Here is an 8,278-nt window from a genome sequence, read left to right as displayed (position 1 = left end):
TCACAAAATCATAGTACTCGTATTTAAATGTGTAAGAGAATTAAAGTAAATTGAAATGTTTGAACATAGGAACCGACAATTTTCATTCAAAATTTGAATAGTGCATATTACAATGTCTATTCAACTTCAGCCAAGATAAGAAACACAAACTAAAGACAAGTATTTGTAATGGTTGAAAATAATTTTTCATCTAAACCAAAATACAAACCAATGTTCAGAGTCAAAATTAGTAAGCTCTATGTAATATGATTTCACTCAAGGAATAAATGAATAACATTATAGTATCCCAATATGCTCTTTAATGAATGAAAACAAGATTTTATTAGTATTAGCTTAAAAGAGGACTTACCGAATCAATTCAACTTTCCCATAATCTCATAGGCTAAGCCTCGACCCTTTCAAGCCTCAGCTGCAAGTTTTTTCCGTTGGTGATGCTCCGCAACTTTGTAGTCCACAATCTCATGGAACAGAATCGAGTCAAGAACACAGTCGGGCCTTCCATACACGGCTGCTTGAACGCTTGCCATCAGTTTTGCAATCTCACGGCCTGAGAAGCCTTCAGTCCTTCTGGCAGCTTCTCGTAATACATCATCTGATAGGTCTTTCACGGTTATCTTCTGTGGCGTATTCTTAATGAATCTGCCACATCTTGAATCTTTATCACCTTCACCGCATAGATACTTTGTCAGGTAAAGCTTCAACAGTTTGAAGCGCTCATCCTCCGGGAATTGGGAACTCAATAACTTCATCAATGCGATCTGTCACAGCACTATCAAGATCCCCCGGCCTGTTTGTGGCAAGAACAAGGGCAATGTCTCTAGATTGGTCACCAGTGGAATAGCAAGGCGTTCAGAGCACTTCGCTGAGCTTCACTCATGTAAGTGCTGTTACGCCTGGTGAGAACGAATATTAAAGAATTTTAAGCTTATAAGGGAACACAGAACTAGTTTTGTTCAAACATAATATCGCATAGAGACAAGAACATAGAAGTGATATCCGGCCAATGTTTGGTTGAGGAAATTAGAAAATGAAAATTAAGGCAGTTGCCTTATCAACTAGGTTAATGGTTGATGGTTGGGTTGGAGTCATCTATTGCATATCATGTTTCGTTAATTTTCTGTTTAGTTTGTTAGTGCTAAATAAGCAGTGTGATACTCCCTTGTCAGTTGTTAATTTGAGTTTTAAGAAATGTAAATAACGTTGAGTTGGTTTAAAAGTAAGTAGATTGTTAATGCTACTTTTTTATAAGGACATGTGAATGGCTCAATTTTAAGAAAAACTAGATTGAAATAGTTAGTGCAATGTGGATTCTACTTTTAGTACAAGTATTATTTTTATTATAACATATGAGTCGGCTTGGATTTTGAGAATATTAAAAATGAGTAAAAGCTATGCAATGTGGATCATAATTTTTTATAACAAAATGGAGTAAATGAATTAATGAAATGTAGCGTCATTACAAAAGTAGTGATAGTAAAAAATAAGTGTAACAAGATTGATGACGAAGAAAATAAAACTATTACTCCTCTCCTCCCACTTAGTCTTAAGACGATTGATTTTTGTATGATCACCATTTTGGTAGTGGCCCCAGCTAGAGGCGGAGGTAGGGGGTCCGGCAGGGTTGGCCGACCCACCACCGGTCCCGAGAACTATGGAAAACGCTCAATTGTCATTTGAAATGAAAAGTTAAGGATGGAAAGGACTAAGAGGTGTGAAAATTTGTAGCTTGGATTAATTGAAATGAAAAGGAGAGAGAAAGTAGGAGTTAAGAGACGTAAGAACATTCATCCGTGCTCTTAGCTAAAAAGCACGGAAGTGGCCTGACCATTTTTCTTTGTCCTTAGCAAAGCACAACACCTACATCCGTCTTCTTAGGGACAAATTCAGTCCCACCATTCTATTATTCAATTAAAATACTCCAATTATTAAAAACATTTCTACATTATAAAAATACATTAAAAATAAAAATTACATAATTAAAATCCTAAAAAATAAAAATTACATAATTAAAATACTAAAAAATAAAAATACATAATTAAAATCCTAGAAAATAAAAAATACATAATTAAAATCCTACAAATTAAAAATTACACACGTGGAAGACTAGTCCTCTAACCCCTCTTTGAGACTCGGATCATTTGCTCATGTTGCAAGTTGATCCGGGGTCATCTTAGACGTATCCTTCAAATAGAGTTGACCCAAGAGGGTCCACAACGTGTTGTTGGGGTGGAGGAGGCACAAAGGCGAGGGCGGGCAGGGTCGAGCGCGCGGCGCGGGTGGTCCCCGCCTTCTTCTTCCTGCGGCCGGCGGAACGCCGGGGCGCTAGGGCTACAGTAAGCTCCGGCAAGCTGGGTAGCCACATCATCGGGGGCGCCATCGGATAGGACTACCGACCTCGACCGTTTGGAGAAGGCGGAGGAGGATTTTACTATGCCGCCTCTATACTTTGGATGTTGGCGCCCTCCTTCCAACAATCGGAGTACTTGAACGGATTGAACTCCGTGCGTGGTAGGTCGCCAAGGCGGCGATGATGATGTCGAGCTCGCTCGTGCGGCGTGATGAGGAGTAGGAGTAGGAATAGAAGTAGGAGTAGGAGAGAGCCGCTGCTCCTCCGATCCGGGTTCGGGGGCCCACCCGAACTGAGGCATTTAGGTCGCTGCCGGTGGGACGGTAGCCACCGGAGCTTGCGAACCCGGGTTTGAGGAGGGCCGTAAATTGTGTTTCCGGACTAGGAATTCGTGAGTCGAACCAATCGCGGTTCCAACCACGATTGCACGCAGGTGATCGTGGAGCCGGACATTGTGTAGTGTGGTGGGAATTTAGATGAGAGAGTATGAGGAAAAAAGATAAGAGAATGTAGATGATGATAGAATAGATGAGAATGTGATTTTTGTGTTAAGTGATGGTATTTACGATGAAAATGTGAATTTTGGAGAGAAAAAATTGAAAAATAAATTAAAAGTGGGAAGAAAACGGATATATTTTTTTGGGAAGTGGAAAAATATTTTTTTTATTTAAAAACATTTTTTTAATTAATTTCAAATTTAAAAAAAATTAAATAAAAGCCAACGGCTATGCCGTTGGCAATGCATCGCCGATGCTTTGCAGCTGGCACCCGGACGTGCTCTTAGCTAGGACAGTAGTCGTCAGACGGACAGACGACACCAGCCTTCACCGCTGGATGCTCTAAAATTCTGCTGTTTTACTTAGTCATACTAATTCAAGAAACTTAATTGGAGGTATATCATGCATATGTGAGTTGATCACATATAAAAAATTGTCTTTGATTTATATTTTTATCATTTATAGTATTAAGTTTTATGCAGTTATATAAGTTTACAGTAAAGATGTGTAGAAAAATTATTGAAAGAATATTGTAACTAGATTGTATTCCACAAATTACTCGTCTATTGTCAATATCGCAATTAATTGTTTTAAATAGTCCACAATTATTAACACTGACCTGGGCTTTTTATCGGGAAAATCCTGGGTTTGGCACTGTATACAGATATAGTTGGGATAATGGATTGCTTGGCATGTTACGATTGGTGGGCAGAAAATAATGTCATAAATATAATAAGACATGTCGTCAAAATCATGCTGAAGAAAATATGAATGACGATTATTCAACCCTTCATTCATTATCCTCTAAACAATACTACCTTCGTCCTAAAATAAATAATCATTTGTGGATACACGTTTTAATGAAAGAATCACCAGTATGTATGAAAATTTATCAAAGATATTTTCGGATAATCCAAAACATCAAAATCATAATACAACTACAATTCATTATGACATAGTTATTAGAAACCACACACATATTTTCCTTCAAATTGCCGATTTTCTTAATCAATTTAAAATTGAATTGCGGCTATTGACTCAGTCTATCTTAATGCAACTATATATGTACATGCATACATACATAATATTGTGTACAGTGATAAAATGGGAAGAGTTTTTGAAGGGGTATAATGAATGAAGGGTTTGGGGGTTGGGGGTTTAGGTGATCAGGGGAAAGCAGAATTTTACGGGGGGGTAAGAAGAAAAGTTTTAGCTTATTTGTTAATAAATATGGTATCTCTCATGATTTTGTTATCGAAATTAATCGTAGGAAGACCCTTTTATGTTATCCTTATTTCATCATTTAGAATTAGATCTCGAAATTAGTCGTAAGAAGACCCTTTTATATTTTGCCTTTTTCATCATTTAAATTAGAATATCTTAAAAATAAAGGAATGTTTTCAGATATTTAGTACAAAGAAATAAATGCATATCAAGAAAATTTAATCTAATCAAGAATATTGATATAATAACTTTGTGATGATCAAAAAAAAAAATTACCTACTAATAAAATTAAGTTTTTATAAGTAAAGCAATTGTTTAAGTGTACATATTAAATTTTTTTGATAAAACCATTAATTATATTACAATACTAATAAAAAAAAATAGATAAAAATGTATATTACAATATTGACAAGTTATTGAACAAATAATATCCTTTCAAACTAATACTCTTCAAAAATCATGAATTAAACACATCTCTAAAAAATTAATTGCAGTAAAAGTTATTGAATAAATATAGCACATCTCTAAGATATAAAACTGGGCAAATTTAAAACTGGAAGGCGTCTAGCTGAGAATCAAACCAGTACCTCCACCTCAACTATGGTCTGTAGCTAGCTTCACTTTCCAACTGCACTAACAAGTAATATTAGTAATGCCTCTGAATATATAAAAATATCTTAAAACTCGAAGTTTGGGGTGGGCCCCATGCGCCCATTCCCCCCACTCCAGTGATGCTTCTACTTGTCTCCATTTCAGTCTGTCTATGCTCTTATTTGCTTGTGCCGATGGCGGTGACAACAAACGCAAACATAATGCTCCCAGGCAGTGGCGGGGGATGTGGTGGCGGGGGATGTGGCGGGGTGTGGGGGGACTGAGGCGGTGGCTCTAGATGCACTGGTTGAAAATTTTATCATGTAACAATATTAGTTCGTGTTTAGTTTTCAGTTTAGAGTCATCTATTTCTTGTTGGCAGGAGCTCCACTTGTATGGACTATTATTATCTAAGAAATGATATGATATCTTAATACCATATGTGACAATCAATCTGAGCATCATGCTCGTGTAATGCACATTAACTATATTCCTTCCAGCAATATTATACTTATTAATGTTCAAACACATGTGACGATATTGGTTAAAAATGTAGAATTGATTTGGAGCAAAGAGAAAACTACAAAAGATGAGAGAAACCGTCGACCTGGAGATGGAGAGAAAAGGAGAATTTTATTAATGGGCTACATTTTGCTAAGTGTTAATTGAAAAATGCAAAGAAGCTTAGGCACAAATACAAACAAATAAAATGCTAAACACTAACTAATAAAGGAAAACAATATCAACTAATTACATTTTTATTTTTAATTTCAACAGTTTTTTTTGAAAAATATAAGGACAAAAGATACTATGGCAAATTTTAAGGACTGAAAATATAGCTTCTATTTTAATAAATTATTAAAACTATTGGCCCTTCGTTTGAAATTGTATCCGGGTTAAATTAAATAGAATGTAGTGAGTTTGGTTCATGAGATTTAGTCTCTAGATCAAGAATTTCATTTTTTGTGTTCGTAATATATAAGACAATAATCAGTAAGCAATCAAACTCAATGCCAACAATTGCGAGAGTAATATTTCATTGAAAATTGTGAATAGTAGTAGACATATTACAATGTTAAGGTATATGTTACTATATGCTTTTACTCAAGGAATGAATAAACAAAATTATAGTATCCAATATGCTCTTTAGGGAATGAAAACAAGATTTTATTATTAGCTTAAAAGAGGACTTAACCCAAAACAATTCAATTTTCCAATAATCTCATAGGCTAAGCCTTGACCCCTTCAAGCCTCAGCTGCAAGTTTCTATCCTTGTGATGCTCCGCAACTTTGTAGTCCACAATCTCATGGAACAGAATCGAGTCAAGAAACAGTCGAGCCTTCCATACACGGTTTCTTGAACGCTTTCCCTCAGTTTTGCAATTCACGGCCTGAGAAGCCTTCAAGGGCCTTCTGGCCTTCTTTACATCTCTGATAGGTCTTTCACGGTTATCTTCTGTGGGTATTCCCTAATGAATCTGCACATCTTGGGAAACTTTATCACCTTCACCGCATAGATCTTTGTCAGGTAAAGCTTCAACAGTTTAAACGCTCATCCTCCCGGGAATTGGGAACTCATTTTCATCAATGCGATCTGTCACAGCACTATAAAGATCCCCCGGCCTGTTTGTGGCAAGAACAAGGGCCCATGTTCTAGATTGGTCACCAGTGGAATAGCAGCTTCAGAGCATTTGCTGAGCTTCACTATGTGCTGTTACCCTGGTGAGACGAATAAAGAATTTTAAGCTTATAAGGAACACAGAACTAGTTTTGTTCAAACATAATATCGCATAGAGACAAGAACATAGAAGGGGATATCCGGCCTGTTTGTTGAGAAATTAGAAAATAAAAATTTAAGGCAGTTGCCTAATCAATTGGGTTGATATATCCCCTTCATTTAGTAAACAAATACTTACCGCATAGGAAAGCATCAGCCTCGCATAAACAGGAGTAAACCTCTCTTTGACTTTTTCGCCCAATCAAATATGTCATGTATTTTGTAACAGCTTGAGGACCCAAGGGTGCTACATCTCCACCAGTCATCATGGCATAAACCAGACCCTGAGAAAATAAATCTCAAATCCATCAATTTAAAAGTACTAGAATGGAGATGAAGCAGGCACCTATAGCACCTAGTTGGTGTCATTCTCAGAATATTTGAGGTCTCTGCAGCTTGAGTTCAGCAAGTAAATTACTTATAATAGAAGACCAAAATTTTATAGATCATGAAGCAAAGATTCTCTTAAATGGAGAATAACAATGCTCTGTCACATTCCTCATCGTACAGCTGAGATAAAGGGGCATCAGGGCAGGCTAGCTATTATTTTAAACGTTTGAGATTAAAAAAATCAATGCTAAGACATATACTGTACCGATTTTCTAGCTATTTCCCCTTTCAACCATGGTTTTGCCAGTACCAGGAGGCCCAAAAAAAGGCAGCAAATGGCGCCTGATTGATTTTTTTTTGATGTAGCGGAAAGGTGCTCTATTCTTTTCTGCAAGGGATGCAAGACAACATCCCCAACAGCAGATTTACGTTGAAGCGTGCGCCAGCTGCAGTACTATAGCTTAGCCCCTTTATTGGCTACCGAGAACCTACTCCAGACCATGGATATTTTGCCAGAGATGATTCCAATCAGAGATGGCTGACCAAGAATTCTGTTGAATATCCCCATTACTCTCGCTCCTTCCCTAAGAAAAAAGTATTTAGAAGTGATGTGTCATTTTCAAAGTATTAGGCGTTTTCACTTGAGCAAAACCCCAAAATTTTAAAGGATTCCCTGAAAGAGTACTGTATTCTTCGAAAGAATTAGGATGATAGAAGAGAACTAAACATCAAAACATCAATAGTCCGTGCAGATTTCACATAAAAGATTTAATGCACACAAATGCACAACTATAGCAGAAAGTCACACCAACCAACTAGTAAACAAATCAGTCCTGTTTGAAAATAAAGTATAAATAAAAAGGGAATCCCCGCCCAGACCTAGTGGTTTTTCCCAGCAGCTAAGGCAGTAGCTCCTCCAACAGTCATGACCAACCTATTCTGTCAGTCAACAGAACCCTAAAGCCAGCATAAATAAGTACTTTAAACAGAATTGCTGCAACAAAATTTACAAGGAACCTGAATATTAAAAAGAAATTTTAAAAAAACTTGATTCTTTACAAAGGGGCGATAATATTTTACAGTACAGATGCCCAACTTAGAAAACCATAGTGAAAAAAATGTAATGACACTAATAGATCCAAAACCTTCAATATACTGAAAATTGATTTATTGCGCAAGCCATTTTCTTTCACCATTTACTCTTTCCAGAAGTCCCCCTATTATGGGCTTCGCAATTTTTTTCTGAGCATCCTTCGCTTCAGCCATGCCTTTACTCTTTTGTTTCCCCCTCTATCTCGCTTCTTTTCAGTCTTTTCTTTTTGGGGCTTGTATCTGTTCTTCAGTAGCTCGCCCTTTCTTGTTCTTTTCTTAAGGATGACTGCTCTTTCATTTGGACAACCCCAACATTATTGCGTCTTTTAGCTTCATTGTCCCCTGAGGTTTAAGGATAATAAGTTAAAACTGGTTGATTATTGCAGGGCCCCCCACCCCCAAATTTTTATTCATATTAAT

The 8,278-nt window shown here is 36.8% G+C and overlaps 1 pseudogene; it reads right to left on the bottom strand.

The window, feature by feature from the left end:
- Window positions 1–213: 213 nt before the first annotated feature.
- LOC125199879 lies at window positions 214–8,032 on the bottom strand (annotated as a pseudogene).
- Between the last annotated feature and the right edge of the window lie 246 nt (window positions 8,033–8,278).

Source organism: Salvia hispanica, unplaced genomic scaffold, assembly GCF_023119035.1.
Source record: "Salvia hispanica cultivar TCC Black 2014 unplaced genomic scaffold, UniMelb_Shisp_WGS_1.0 HiC_scaffold_707, whole genome shotgun sequence".
Classification (NCBI taxonomy): domain Eukaryota; kingdom Viridiplantae; phylum Streptophyta; class Magnoliopsida; order Lamiales; family Lamiaceae; genus Salvia; species Salvia hispanica.
This window is presented reverse-complemented; position numbering and strand designations above follow the sequence as displayed.